Raw genomic sequence first — 14,420 nt, 5'->3', positions numbered from 1 at the left:
GATAATTGACTTTGAAATTTGAATTAATTGGAGTCTTTTGCATCAAGTCAAATATTGAAAATAAGAAGCAAAATATGTACATTGGAGATGCAACTCTTGGAGATACTTAGCATAAACATCGGTAAATTTGCAAATTACAACCAAACAATATTTCCTCTTTCTTCCCGGCTGTATTCCCTCTTCACTGCTTCATTCCTTTTATAGTAAAATCATTGTAAAGCAAGAATCTCCTTTAAATCTTCCTTGTAATTAATTGTAACGGCCATATGACCTGAACTTTATAAATAGAGTAGGATTTATGGTATTGTAAAGTATGAACAAATATTCAATAGATCAATCAATTCAATATAGTTCCTGTTCTTTTTTTTTTTGGACAAAAATAAATATAGTTCCTTGAATTTAACTCATTGCTCCAGCGGTCCAGCCTCAGCGCTTCTTTTTTGCTATGGTAAGTTTATTTTAGAAAAGAAGAGATACTCTGTATATGTTGGACGAGGGTCCTAGAAACGGAGAAACTGACGTGTCCCAGAGAGCCAGTCTTTATTATCTGATGTGGCTGAACTATGAATCCTCCTGATGAAAATCTATACTTCATAGTAATCACATAATGTCTTGTTAAAATCCAGGCAATTCCGGCTAAATGCCTTCATAGCCATCAGATTCATTCAAGATACGTGTGGAGCGTCGATCAGACGCCTCAGAATCCTCTGTTCTTTATTATTTTTTTCTTTTTTTAAAGCTTGACAGGGGCTGTCAAGTGCATAATGAAAGTAAATAGAAATTACATCCTTTTAAAAATAAATAAAACACAATCCTATAACTGTCTTTAATAGAAACTGATAGATTTATTTTATGCAGAACCGTACCGCATATATAAATTCTAGATGTCACGATCCTCTAGTGAACATCAAATCTGAAATTCTAGATTACCTTGATATGTAGTTATGATCTTCCAGAAATGCACAATCACCGTTGATCACCAGAAGCCTTTAAATTTCTAAGCAATCTCTCAAGTCCGATGGAGAGAGCGAAAGAGGCAACAGCGACAACGTTCTCTTCTTGCACAAGGAGAGATATCCGATTCAAGTTCTTAACTAAAACTTCTCTTCTTAACCACTCTAATCTATCTCTTAATTACTGTATTTTCTACAGAGAGAGTGAGTAGGGAGTGAGACAGAGAGGCGTGATAAAAATAAAAAGGATACAGATCTCTTTTAATGAGCCATATGTATATTAAGAGGATACAAACCCATTCATGATTTATCCAAAAGAATAGGCGCCTCTTAACAAAAATTATTTATATAATTAATTAATTAATTTGGATCTGTAATCTATTTTTTTATTGGATCCTTAGTGGGTCTGAATTAAGAACTTGCCTTATTGGGTATTTTCTTATTTACGGAACATTACCATATTTGATTGTGTTTCCCAGGAACCAATAGCATAATTGTATTATTTATAAACTTTATATAATTTAGACCATCACTAAATCATAAAGTTATTAATACGCATTCTACACATTAAATGCCTCACTTCTCATAACACATATTGAACTCAATAAATAATACTTAATTTGATCACTTCATAAATGGTCTAATATTGACAATCTATTATTCAATATATATTTATATTACATATAAGCCCACATATGTTGTAATTAATTGAAATTAATTCCAACAATCTCCCACTTGGGCTATATGTATATCCGAATAATATATATTGATAAAACCGAATTGAGTACTCAAACTGCACTGTCATAACCTTTTGTGTCATCAACCAATTCCGTCCATCAATCATATTCACAAGGACTTAAGCAGTATTCGTCTCAAGAATCGAAACTAAACCAACATAAATCACTATGTAAACATAACTGAATGACATGAATAATGAAGGAGGTGTGTGGTTTGGAAATTACATGCACTGTGATCCACGTGCCTATCTCTAATTTGGTCACTTTCTCTTAATTTGATTTTGAGGTCAATCATAAATTCAGAGTGCATAAAAAACTGAATAACTGAAGTCTGAATAACTGCATGATACATACAAATAACATAATATCATAAAAAAGTTAATTACATGATATCTGTAAAAGTATATCATATAAAACATAAAACATGATACATAAAATGCAAACTCCCACTAAATCTGACAATCATCTTTAACATAGATACCCATATGAGCGATATGCTCATGAAACTATTTGGATACCAGTCCCTTAGTCAGTGGATCTGCCAGCATGGAAGCTGTACCAATATGCTTAATGTCGATATGTTTGGATTTCGACAAGCTCCTGTTGTTGTTGGAATACAATACTGCTGAATTATTGTCACAATATATCTTGAGTGGTAACTTAATAGTATCCACAATACGTAGCCTAGTGACAAAATTCCTTAGCCATATTCCATGGTTCGATGCCTCAAAACACGTAATGAATTTGGCTGCCATGGTGGAAGAAGCAATCATAGTCTGCTTTGCACTCCTCCAAGAAATAGCTCCTCCAGCCAACATAAAAATATAACCAGATGTTGACTTCATGCTATCCACACAGCCCGTAAAATTAGAATCAGTATATCCAATGACCTCAAGCTTGTCTGATCTCCGATATATCAGCATATGATCCTTTGTTCTTTGCAAGTACCTAAGTACTCTTTTGGCTGCTTTCCAATGATCCATACCAGGATAACTGAGATACCGACCTAACATTCACGTGATGTACGCAATATCCAGACGCGTACACACCTGAGCATACATCTGACTTTCTACTACCAAAGCATATGGAATCTGGTGCATTTATAATTTTTCGAGTTCTGTCTTTGGACACTGATTGAGACTAAATTTGTCTCCTTTTGCAACAGGAGTATTTCCTGGTTTATAGTGTTCCATGCTATATCACTTGAGAATTCTTTCGATATATGCCTTTTGTGAAAGCCCCAAAATACCTTTATTTCGATCTCTTTGTATTTTAAGGCCTAACACATATGATGCTTCACCAAGATCTTTCATATCGAAATACCTGAAAAGAAATCTCTTAGATTCACGCATCATGTTTATATCGTTACTAGCAAGCAATATGTTATCAACATATAAAACCAGAAACATAAACTTACTCCCCACTGAACTTGTGATATATGCATTAGTCCACCAAATTAGGCTTAAATTCAAATGAGACAATTACTTGATGAAATTTGAAATACCACTATTGAGACGCTTGTTTGAGTCCATAGATGAATTTCTTTAATTTGCAAACCATTTGTTTTGAGTCATCAGACTCAAAGTTAGGTGGTTGCAACATAAATATTTTCATCAATGTCATCATTAAGAAACGCAGTCTTAACATCCATTTGGTGTAACTCAAGATCAAAATGTGCTACTAAAAAACCCTGATAATTATGAAGGAATATTTCATAGACACAGGTAGAAAGTTTCCATAAAGTCAAGGCCTTCCTTCTATGTAAATTCCTTAGCAACAAGTCGAGTTTTATATCTTTCCACATTACCTTTTGAATCCCTCTTGATCTTAAATATTCATTTGCAGCCAACATGCTTCACACATTCAGGTAACGAGACGATATCTCAGACTTTGTTGTCATACATGACTTCATTTTCTCATTCATGGCCTCGATCTATTTCTGAGAATTGATATTTTTCAAAGCCTAACGGAGACTGAGAGGGTCATCCTCCATCATGCCAATGTCAAATTCATGTTCTTGAAGAAACACAATATAATTCTTAGATATTGCATTTTTTCTCTCTCTGATGGACCGCCTTAAAGACACTATTTCAAGTCTTGAAGTTCTTGAGGTGGTATAGGTTCCTCTTTGTAACCAACCTCTTTGTAAGATGACCAAAAAGAAGGTCTTTATATATGATTATATACATATATCTCACTGGCACCTGTTGGTACTAGTGCTCGGCTGACTCTTTTTATGTTAATTCCTCGATTCTGGTCAAACGAAAAGAAGGTTTACTGTCTTTGCTTGTTGTTTGAGCTATTCTGACATGCTACCAGTCCGACTGTACAATTTAAAATAAGGAAGGTATATGAATATATTTTTTTTATAATTAAACATGTCATGTCATTTATTGATATTAGTTATTTACTATAACTTTTATAAAATTAAACGATGAAGAATCACATCATCTCATGTTATATAGATTTTAATTTTTATTATAATACTTTTTTAAATATATGATATTTAGTCGGTTAGTTTCCTATACTTAAAAGTCGATTCCTTTCCTAGTTGCTCAATTAAAGTCCTAGAAATATCATAATTGTGCCATTCTTGTTTTAAATGGCCGTCCAGTATTAGACGTCTTGGGCCGCATCGTTAATTCATAAGGCCCAAATCTCTGCTAACAGGGCCCAAATATCTGCCATTCATGTCATGTCCCATATTTTTTTCACGTTTTTCTAAAATTTAATGACTAATTTGATGCAAGTAAAAACTTAAATAATGATTTAATTGTTAGAAATTTGGAGACCAAAATCTGAAATTTTCCATCAGCCGACAATGATCTGAAATAAATGAAATTTCTTGTGCAACCGTGACGAACCAAATAATTAACTACGGTCTACGCGAATTCTCCACCACATTTGACAAAAGAGAAAATTTTAGAAAATCATTTTGGGGAAGCACTGGAGACCGACCCGGCGACCCCCCATAAAGAAAAAAATATATATTAAAAAGAAAATGACCAAGGCTAAGAATAGAAGATAGCAAGAGCAATGGTTCGCGCCCCTTTTGCTCCTCTGTTTATGGCTTTTCTCTTTGACGGGAGACTGCTGGGTTGGGATGACATTGCAATGCAAAAATCAACCTTCAATTTTCTCAGGTATTTAATTTTTGTTATAATATGAGATCTTTTCACAATAAAATTAACGCAATATTATGCATTTTTTTTATGAAGCAACTTTTCTGCCTCCACAAGGTGAATATTATTTTCTTCCTTTTTTCTACCACTAAATCAAAGGAGTTCTTTATTAGTTTCTTTCCTTGTAAATTGATTTTCTTTTTGCTGTTCATTTGTCCTTTTATTGTGTACGCAGCTTTCATTAATTTTGATGTTTTATCTAAAAAAAAGGTGGACCTCTAGCCTTTGCTAAAAAAATTTCCAAAGGAATTACCTTCATAATTCTGACAAATTGATTCAATTTGAATTTGCATGTCCTATTTAGAGTTTTCTAAGAAAGCTAGTTGTTTCCATTTGTTCAGCAAATTACACACTAAAACAATAACTTGCAGAATATTGGGGCAGTTTTTGTTGGAATTTGTGAATCAGTTATGAAAATTGACATATCTGTAAATTCAGATGCTTTGGATTACCACAAACAAGCCTCTGCTGAGCACATGAAGAGTCAATGCTTTTGGAATGGGAAATCCTGATGTGCCATTCATCGAATTTTTCACAAACCTGCAATCATGGTTCTTGGGACCACGTGACCCTGACAATCTCTCTAGAGTGTTCTGGATGCCAGACAATAGCTGCCACAAGTGCTTTGAATGTGAACATTCGTTCAACTTAATCAACCGTAAGCACCATTGCCGAAAGTGCGGGAAGATTTTCTGTGGCGCATGCACCAATAACACCATTCCTTACCAGTCAAGGACCATCACCGGTTCTGCCAGTAGCTGTGATGACAGTGGTAGTAATTACAAGGAAAACACCCGTAGAATACGTGTTTGTAATCATTGCTATGGGCTATGGGAGGGGGAGACGGCGATGAGTTCAGCTTCAATCTGTTCGTCAGCTAGTTCTGAAACCAACTCAAAACATGCTAGCTATGATAGATTAAACGGCTTATCTGGTTTTTATTATGATTTACCCGACCACCATTTTGCCAATGGTGCACATGGTTCTGAGGAATCTAGTCCTCGAGAATCTCTCCTGGATATTTCTTATAACAATCGAGATTTTGTCAGATCAGAAAATAAAATGATTGCAAATGAAGAGAATGAAACATTTTCCCCGGCTCAATATGAAATGTTAGTGACAAGGTAAGAGTTCTAATATATTATATGCTTCCATACATCTAAATTTTTTTTAAACATTTTATGACTGATTCATATCATTCAGGAGTGACAATGAAGATGAAGGTATCTACCCAGAGCAAGTGGCAGAGCAACTATACTCAGAGCAACTCCAAACTTATGCTGGCTATTATAGTCAACTTGAGTCTGGTGTATATTACCCATGTTCATTCCTAAACACATCATCTGTGCACAATGACGATAAGTTTGTGGAAGAAATCTGCTCTACGACCGTTGATAAAATGGATGATGAATCAGATGCTAACAATTGCTATGACTACCATGCAACCTCTTCATTTTATGGAATCAAAAGCACAAGCAACATATATGAATTTCAAAATAACATCTCTCTTTGGTCTCCTCCTGATCCAGATGACGGTGAGGAGGAGGAGTTGGAGGAGAAAGAGGAATGGGAGGAGGGTGTGGAGATAAATGAGCTTCCTGACAGCTTAACTGAAAAATGGAAAAGTTTGATTCCATCTGGCAGCTTCAAAAGCTTTGGTAGCAGTGACCCGATGGGTGATCAAACAGAGGTGTTGAAACACGCTGCTGATGACCATTTTCAATTACTTTTGGAACAATTGTTGCAGATTGAGGATGTTTCCATATTGCATGAAGAAGGCCAGAGAAGCTGGGTGGATATTGTGCAATCATTGGCACGAGAGGTCGCTGAATTTGTGCGGCCAGATCAGACAGGTACTGGAAGCGCCATGGATCCTGTTGGATTTGTGAAGATTAAATGCATTGCCAGCGGAGATCAGAACGACAGGTCAGTTGAACATGCACATTCTCCTTATACTATTATAAATTAAACAAAAGTATATCTTTCTGATAGTAAATGTTGTTTCTTAAGCATGGTTATTAAAGGAATCGTTTGCAAGAAAAATGTGGCTCATCGACGTATGATAACACGGCTCGAAAAGCCTCATATCTTGATTCTCAGTGGAGCTCTGGAGTATCAAAGAGTAAACAATGCACTTTCAAGTATTGACACTTTACTACAACAGGTTGCTTAATCATGATATTTTTCTTTTATTATTTTGCGATAAAATCATTTTCAACTTTCAAGTCTAAAGTGGTTATTTCTATACTTAAGTTTTAAAATTTATATAATAATCAATTTATAATGGGTATAGTTTTAAATGTCCGAAAATAATAATCATAATATAATGGAGATATCTCGAGGATGAATGTAATGTGGCTCATGTGTTTTCTTCTTCTTCATGAATATATGTTTACAGGAAAGAGAACACTTGAAAATGGCCGTCGCAAAGATAGAAGCCCATAAACCTGACCTCCTATTGGTGGAGAAAAGTGTTTCTCGTACTGTCCAAGATATGCTTCTTTACAAGAACATCCCACTTGTTTTGAACATGAAAAGGTCCCTCTTAGAGCGCATTGCTCTATGTACTAATGCAATTATAGCACCTTCAGTCGATCTGCTGGCACCTGAACAAATGGGAACTTGTGATCTATTTCATGTTGACAAGTTTATTGAAATTCATGAATGCCATGATCAAACAACAAAAATTTCCCCGAAAAATATGATGTTTTTCGAAGGGTGCCCAAGGCCAGAAGCTTGCACGGTAAGTCCTGATTGGGGAAAGAAGTTTTGCAATTGGTATTGTATACAAAAATTGAATTGTTAATTTTGAAAGGGTGTGATTAGGATCGTATTAGCAAAATGCAAACTTGCAAGGGTATGATTGTTCTTTTCATAAAGTGATTTTATTTCGAGAGCTATTTCTGCTAAATTAAAAGCAAATCTATTAAAATAATCCAACTATTCACATATTGCTTCAACAAAGTAAAGATTGCCCTCAATATAGCATCCAGATTGAACTTTTAAAGCATTAACCCCCATAAGGTGTAGGTATGTACTTTACAGCAGTACTTTTTGTAGGAGTGACTTAGCCTTGTTGTATTCTAGGATTTTAGAGTACTATTTAGAGCACATAGTCAACATTTGTACTTCATATGAACTTGTTTCACTTTATCTAATCCCCTTTCTTGATTCCTAATTTATCTGTACACACAATTGCTCATATCATTTCTTTAGGTGGTACTTAAGGGAGCTAGTCTTGAAGTGCTCAAGAAAGTGAAACATGTCATGCAAGTTGGTATTTTTGTGGCATATCATGCTTCTTTGGAAAAATCTTTCCTTGAGGATGATAGGGCATGCATACCCGAAGCCATTACAAAATCCCCACTGACAGTTCCATTACCTAACATACCATTAAGCACCAACACCTCCATTTCGACAGTACCTGGCTTCCATTCGCCAATTGATGACTCTTTCAATGAACCATCTTTATCTCCACTAAGTGAGGCTCTTGCATTTTCAAGTTCAAATATAGACTGGATTGCAGAAGATTTGGGAGAAGGCAATCCATGTAAAAGCGAAGTGTCTAGAAAGGAAAATTTGTTACTTGATGACACTAGAAGCATCTTGATTTCTTTATCGACAAGATGTGTTTGGAAACGAAGAATTTGTGGAAGTTTTCAAGTGTATCGAATTAAATACTACGGAAATTTTGATAGGCCTCTAGAGCAGTACTTAAGGGAGAATTTGTTTGATCAGGTTTGTTTCTTTATTTTTCTTTTTCTTTTTGAAGAGGTAGCATTCAAAATGTACATGTCAATTAGTACCTTGTTGTTATCAGCAAACTTGGGTGCATCTAGACTCAATACCTCTATCAAAAACAAACTGCAAGCAGCATTGGGTGAACGGTGAACCAAGTTCAAATGCAACCAAGTTTGTGTCAAGTATGTAAATATATAGCAATAATAGCAAGAATTTTAGTACCATATGTCATTGTTTTATGTAGGCACTTATGCCTTAATTTTGCAATCTAAAAAAGCTAACATATGCCTAAGTTGGGTTTTATAATTAACTAAGCCATAGTTACATGTGAAAGAGGAGTATTATTCTAGCCATTTATTTCTCAAGTATATCACCGGTACCATTGGGACAGACCAAAACCAGAAATGGCAAGCAAAATTTTGGTTCTTTTGGCTGAAATGGACATTCTTGGCCATTGGACACCATTAGTAATTGTGCTCAGTGTTACATTAATCACTGTGACAATTCAACATGTAACAATTCTCTTGTCTGTCTTTGCATAGCTAACAAGTCTTACACATATTTTCTCTGTAGGATCGCTTGTGTTATTTTTGTGACCTTCCACCTGAGGCGCATGCACATTGCTACATCAACCAGAAGGGAACTATAACCATTTCCATGAGGCGTATTCCTGACTTAATTTTACCAGGTGAAAGAGAAAAGAAGATATGGACCTGGCAAAGATGTCTGAAATGCCCCCGAGAAAATGGGTTACCTCCATCAAATAAAAGGGTAATCTTGTCCAGTGACACCATGAGTCTTTCTTTTGGACGTTTCTTGGAACTTAGTTTTTCGGATCACAATGCCGCAACTAGGGTTGCCAAATGTGGACACTCTGTCCACAAAGACTGCCTAAGATTCTATGGGTATTTGCATGTTCCTTTCTAAACTCAGTTTTAATTTTATAAAGAAATATACTAATTATAATTTCACAAAAAATTGTTACTTACTAAATATTAACTTTTGTGTAGGACTGGAAATTTGGTTGCTTGCTTTCAGTACAAGGCAATTGCCATTAATTCAGCTTTTCTACCACCTCTTAAGCTTGAATTTGGTTATCAACAATTTGATTGGGTTGATGAAGAAGCAATGGAGGTAATTTCTTGAGTACAATTATACTTTTAGATGTTGCATATGTTCCCAACTTTTGTTTATCAAAGCAGGAGAACTCTAATTCATTTTCTTCTGTAGTTAGCTCAAAGGGGGGACCAACTTTTTGAAGAAATATCAATTACTTTGTACCAGTTGGATAAAAATATCCAATCTGAAGATATACCAGATATTTCCAAACAAAAGAAAGCAAAGTTAATTGAAGAACTACAAGATCTTCACAAACAAGAGAAAGCAGAGTTTCAGGCAATTTCTTGTTCCCATTCTATTATCGTGAAACAATTGCCCTAGTACAAATTAGAACTCAATTATCTACTTTTATTTTTGTCAAAATTGTTCAGGTTTTATTGGATGAAGTTCTCAAAAGAAAAGAGGGGCAATTAGATATTCTTGAGATAAACAAATTAAGGAGGCAACTTCTTTTCCATTCCCTCTATTGGAATCAACGAATAGAATTTATTAAGTTATTCAAGGGAAATGGACTTCCTTCTGAAACGAACATTGAAACGATGGAAAAGAAAAATAGCTTCACAACTCGATCTGAATCTACACGAGACAGAGATAGCAAAAGCACGCTTTTTACTAGCATCAGTCTAAGTGAAGATTCTGGGTCAGCAGAATCGAGACTCGTTTCAAGACGAACTATGTCTGATGGTCATTTTCCAATGTTTAACAGTAATAATAATAACTTGGGCTGTACTCCAGACAGATTACCGCTTTCTAAGGAACTAACAGAAGCAAAAAATCCCTCTACCCCTAGAGCTAATGATCCCTCTCCTTCATTAATGATGCCCTTTTCAAAATATTATAGCTCTTTGAACAAGAAGTTTCGTCGGTATAACCCTCCCGATGCCAAAGTTCCTGTACATATCTCTGTATCAGAATGGCTAGGATGGCCTGGTGGCCCTGGTGGGCCTAGATTCTTTCTTCCTATAGGGGTTAATGACATGGTAATCCCTGTTTTTGAAAAAGAACCAACAAGTGTGATTTCCTATGCACTGGCTTCACAGGAGTATCATGACATATTATCGAATAATTCCCGCCAGGTACCTAGTCCTGACATTAATTTTGCGGATAATGGTCCTCAAGGGAAAGTGTGTTATACTGTTAGGTGCTACTCTGCAAAATGTTTTAGTAGTTTGAGGCAAAAGAGTTCCATATCGGAGCAGGATTTCATTAGGTCCCTCAGTAGATGCAAGAACTGGGAGGCATATGGAGGCAAGAGCAAAGTCTTTTTTGCAAAATCATTGGATGATCGATTTGTGATAAAGCAGCTCACAAAAATAGAGTTGGGATCGTTTGATGTTTTTGGCCCTGCTTATTTCAAGTATGTTTCAGATTCCATTGATAGCAATAGCCCCACTTGCCTGGCCAAGATTTATGGTATTTATCAGGTAATGCATGCCTTAGATACATTTTTCGAAAGGAATGATCAACATTATCTCAATTAGCAACATCACTGACCAAAACTACCATTTGTAGGTTACTTCTTACAATGTAAAAACAGGAATGGAAGAAAAAATGGATTTACTTGCCATGGAAAATCTTCTATTTGGGCGCCATATAACTAGGCTGTATGACTTAAAGGGTTCCACACGATCTCGGTACAACCCGGACACATCAGGAAAGAACAAAGTGCTTCTTGATGAAAACTTAATCGAGTCAATGCCTACTTCACCTATTTTCGTGGCAAAAAAATCAAAGCGAATCTTAGAAAGAGCTGTTTGGAATGATACATTTTTTCTATCTGTAAGTACACTCTAAATTAACCAATAGTACTGTACATTTCTGCCTGATATATAACAGTGACTGGACCTAAATTCACCAACCAAATTAAGGATTATTGTATTTGTATTGTATGATAGTTTACAGATCTGCTTGATATGAAGCTTGCTATGTTTTTGAATTGGTGCTACATTAAGCTCAATATATTACCATCACAAGCTATCACCTTCAATTAAATCTTGATTTCAATGTAAACCTCCGTGTATTATTAAAAGGCCCAAAAAATATACCCTTGAGAAGAAAAAAAACGAAGAAAGAGCTAAAATTCTATTTAATCTAAATGCAAGTACAGATCAGGAACTCCAGATACCTATCCATATCAATTATATCTACCGTTTATTTTGGGTTGTGACTGATTTGGGCTTGTCTTTACTACCAGTTGTACTGGTATTGTGGGCGTTAGAAATCTAGCTAGGAATGGCACTTTGTTGACAACTATCTTTGGATAGTTGTCTTGAATCTTATAATAAATTACTAAACATTGTTTTGTTGACAACTATGTTTTGCAGTCAATTGATGTGATGGACTATTCTCTCCTAGTCGGCATAGATGAAGACAAACACGAACTCATAATAGGAATAATAGACTTCATGAGGAAATACACCTGGGACAAGCATCTCGAGACTTGGGTTAAAGCTTCTGGTATTTTAGGTGGTCCAAAGAACGTCTCTCCCACCGTAATTTCACCGAAGGAGTACAAATCACGCTTCCGGAAAGCAATGTCATCGTACTTTCTTGTCATCCCTGATGACTGGGTCCCATTCACCACTGAACAAGAGACTGATGCCGGTGAAGAAAACCATCTTAGCCTTTCAAACGAGTTGTGACGTGATCAAACTCTGTTAGCCAATTTTCCTGCTAAAACAGCAAAGGAATTTTCCCGAAATTTTTTGAGGTAAGTTCTGAATACCAAGCATCGTCAGCATGGACCCCAATATAATGTATTTATACATTCTTCTCCATTAAAAAAAATAGCAGATTGTCACGTGTTTTTTTTTTCTTTTTGCATGTATATGTATGTAATTTCATTGTTGTAGCATTCCCTAGTTGTAAATTTTGTTGATCAATTTCAACATTGTGAATAAATTTTGAAGATAAGCTGTTCAATGTAAGTTAAAGAGTATCCTTGCTAGCAAAAAAAGAATGGTACTATAGATAGCAAAAAATGGTTGTACTAAATTCCTAGCTAATTAAAGACTAATCTACATTTATCATAAAGAAATTTAAACTAAAAACTTGCTTACTCTTAAGACATGGGCTTTGTTTTGCAATTTTTTATTTCGTTCACGGGCCGGATCTCTCTCCAGTCTACACCGTCATTTCAGAAATGAGACGATAAGATGCGGTTTGATGAGCTGATTCGACGTTGGATTAGAACAGTTCGCTCCATCATTTCAGAAATGTTCGGTTGGAACCGTTTGTTCCGTATCAAGATTGTACGTACTTGATCTCAGATGCGGATTCAGACTTTTAAACTATAAGGATTAATTATATAAAATTCTCATGTTATAAATTATATTGTATCGGAACTTCAAATGAATTTACGGAGAGCAACGGAGAGAACAGGAAAACGATAAATTGAATTTACGGAGAAGAAGAGAAAGGAGCCGTTTTTTTAATTTTTTTGCTGATGTGGCATTAATTGCAATCTATTATTAATTGCTGGGATGGAGTGTTTAGTAATTATGAATCTCTTTAATTGTTAAAGGTAATGACATGGCTGTTTAACAATTAACTTTAATTGCTCCATTGGAGATGCTCTAAGAAAGGGTCGGACCTCTCTGCTGTCTACATCGTCATTTCAGAAATATTCAGTTGGAACCATTCGTTCTATATCAAGATTTGTACATACTTGATCTCAGGTGGAGTCAAACTTTCCAACTACGAGGGTTAATTAAATAAAATTTCCATACTAAAAATAGAAATTAATTTTATATTACTTATGATATTTTTTTTTTCTAAATTATATAGAAATTATACATAAATGCAAAATTTAATAATAAAAAAATGAGAATTAATTAATCTCCGTTTATTCTATATGCATTTGCCCCTGCTTAATCCGCACTGATCTTAAAGATTTATGTATGAACTTAATTCTGATATGACGGCCCAAATCGAACATCCATAGGAGTTTAGTTGGATTTGTGTTAGGTTTTCTGACCAGACGAACATTGTATGCTATATTAGGCAGCAGTGTTGCTTTTGGATATATAAAAGAGTTAAAGGTTAAAGTTAGACCAAAAATTTAGAATGGAATATAATATTATAATTATTTTATATTAAAAGATTTTTTAGTTTATTTTTATAACCTTTTCTTAAATTTTAATACAAATTTTATGCTCTGGTCCAATTATAAAAAATATAATTTTATGCTCTCATCGGCACACTAATCCTGTTTATGGCCTAAACTTGCGCAGAAAAGACACCTTGGATAACCTCAGCCGGTCAGCCCCGACTTAGGTGGGGTCCGGATCCCCTAAAGTAACCCAATCTTTGGATTTTGGATTGGGACCGTCCGATTTGCATCCGTCGTTCGAGATTGCTTCGCGATTTGAATTCATCTCTCGGGATGCGTGCACTCCACTTTGAATAGATTATCACGGATTCAAATCGAACAATTCTGATTTAAAACTCAAAAATTGAGTTATTTCACTGGATCTGAACTCGACTTAGGTGCAGGGCCCCAAGATCCAAAAAGGCCCCCAAAAAAATTAATTTGTATATATTAAAAAAATAATGTATTTATTAAAAATAAATAAATATTAGAGCTCAAATTTTGTATATATAATCAAACTTTTTTATAAATAGATATAATTTATTGGTATATTAATGAAAGTTCTATATACATAAATATATGATTCAAACTTTTCTTC

General features: G+C 35.0%; 1 pseudogene across 1 annotated transcript; it reads left to right on the top strand.

The window, feature by feature from the left end:
* Window positions 1-4,664: 4,664 nt before the first annotated feature.
* Window positions 4,665-12,653, top strand: LOC144551042 (1-phosphatidylinositol-3-phosphate 5-kinase FAB1A-like; annotated as a pseudogene). The gene is made up of 11 exons (XR_013510743.1): window positions 4,665-4,833; window positions 5,214-5,996; window positions 6,076-6,798; window positions 6,883-7,036; window positions 7,271-7,615; window positions 8,089-8,610; window positions 9,187-9,518; window positions 9,624-9,747; window positions 9,844-11,156; window positions 11,245-11,511; window positions 12,057-12,653. The product of XR_013510743.1 is annotated as a 1-phosphatidylinositol-3-phosphate 5-kinase FAB1A-like (transcript).
* Window positions 12,654-14,420: the final 1,767 nt, after the last annotated feature.

The sequence above is a fragment of the Carex rostrata genome, chromosome 3, assembly GCF_964058835.1.
Source record: "Carex rostrata chromosome 3, lpCarRost1.2, whole genome shotgun sequence".
NCBI lineage: Eukaryota > Viridiplantae > Streptophyta > Magnoliopsida > Poales > Cyperaceae > Carex > Carex rostrata.
The sequence above is the reverse complement of the archived record's forward strand: the minus strand, read 5'-3'. Positions and strand labels throughout refer to the sequence as shown.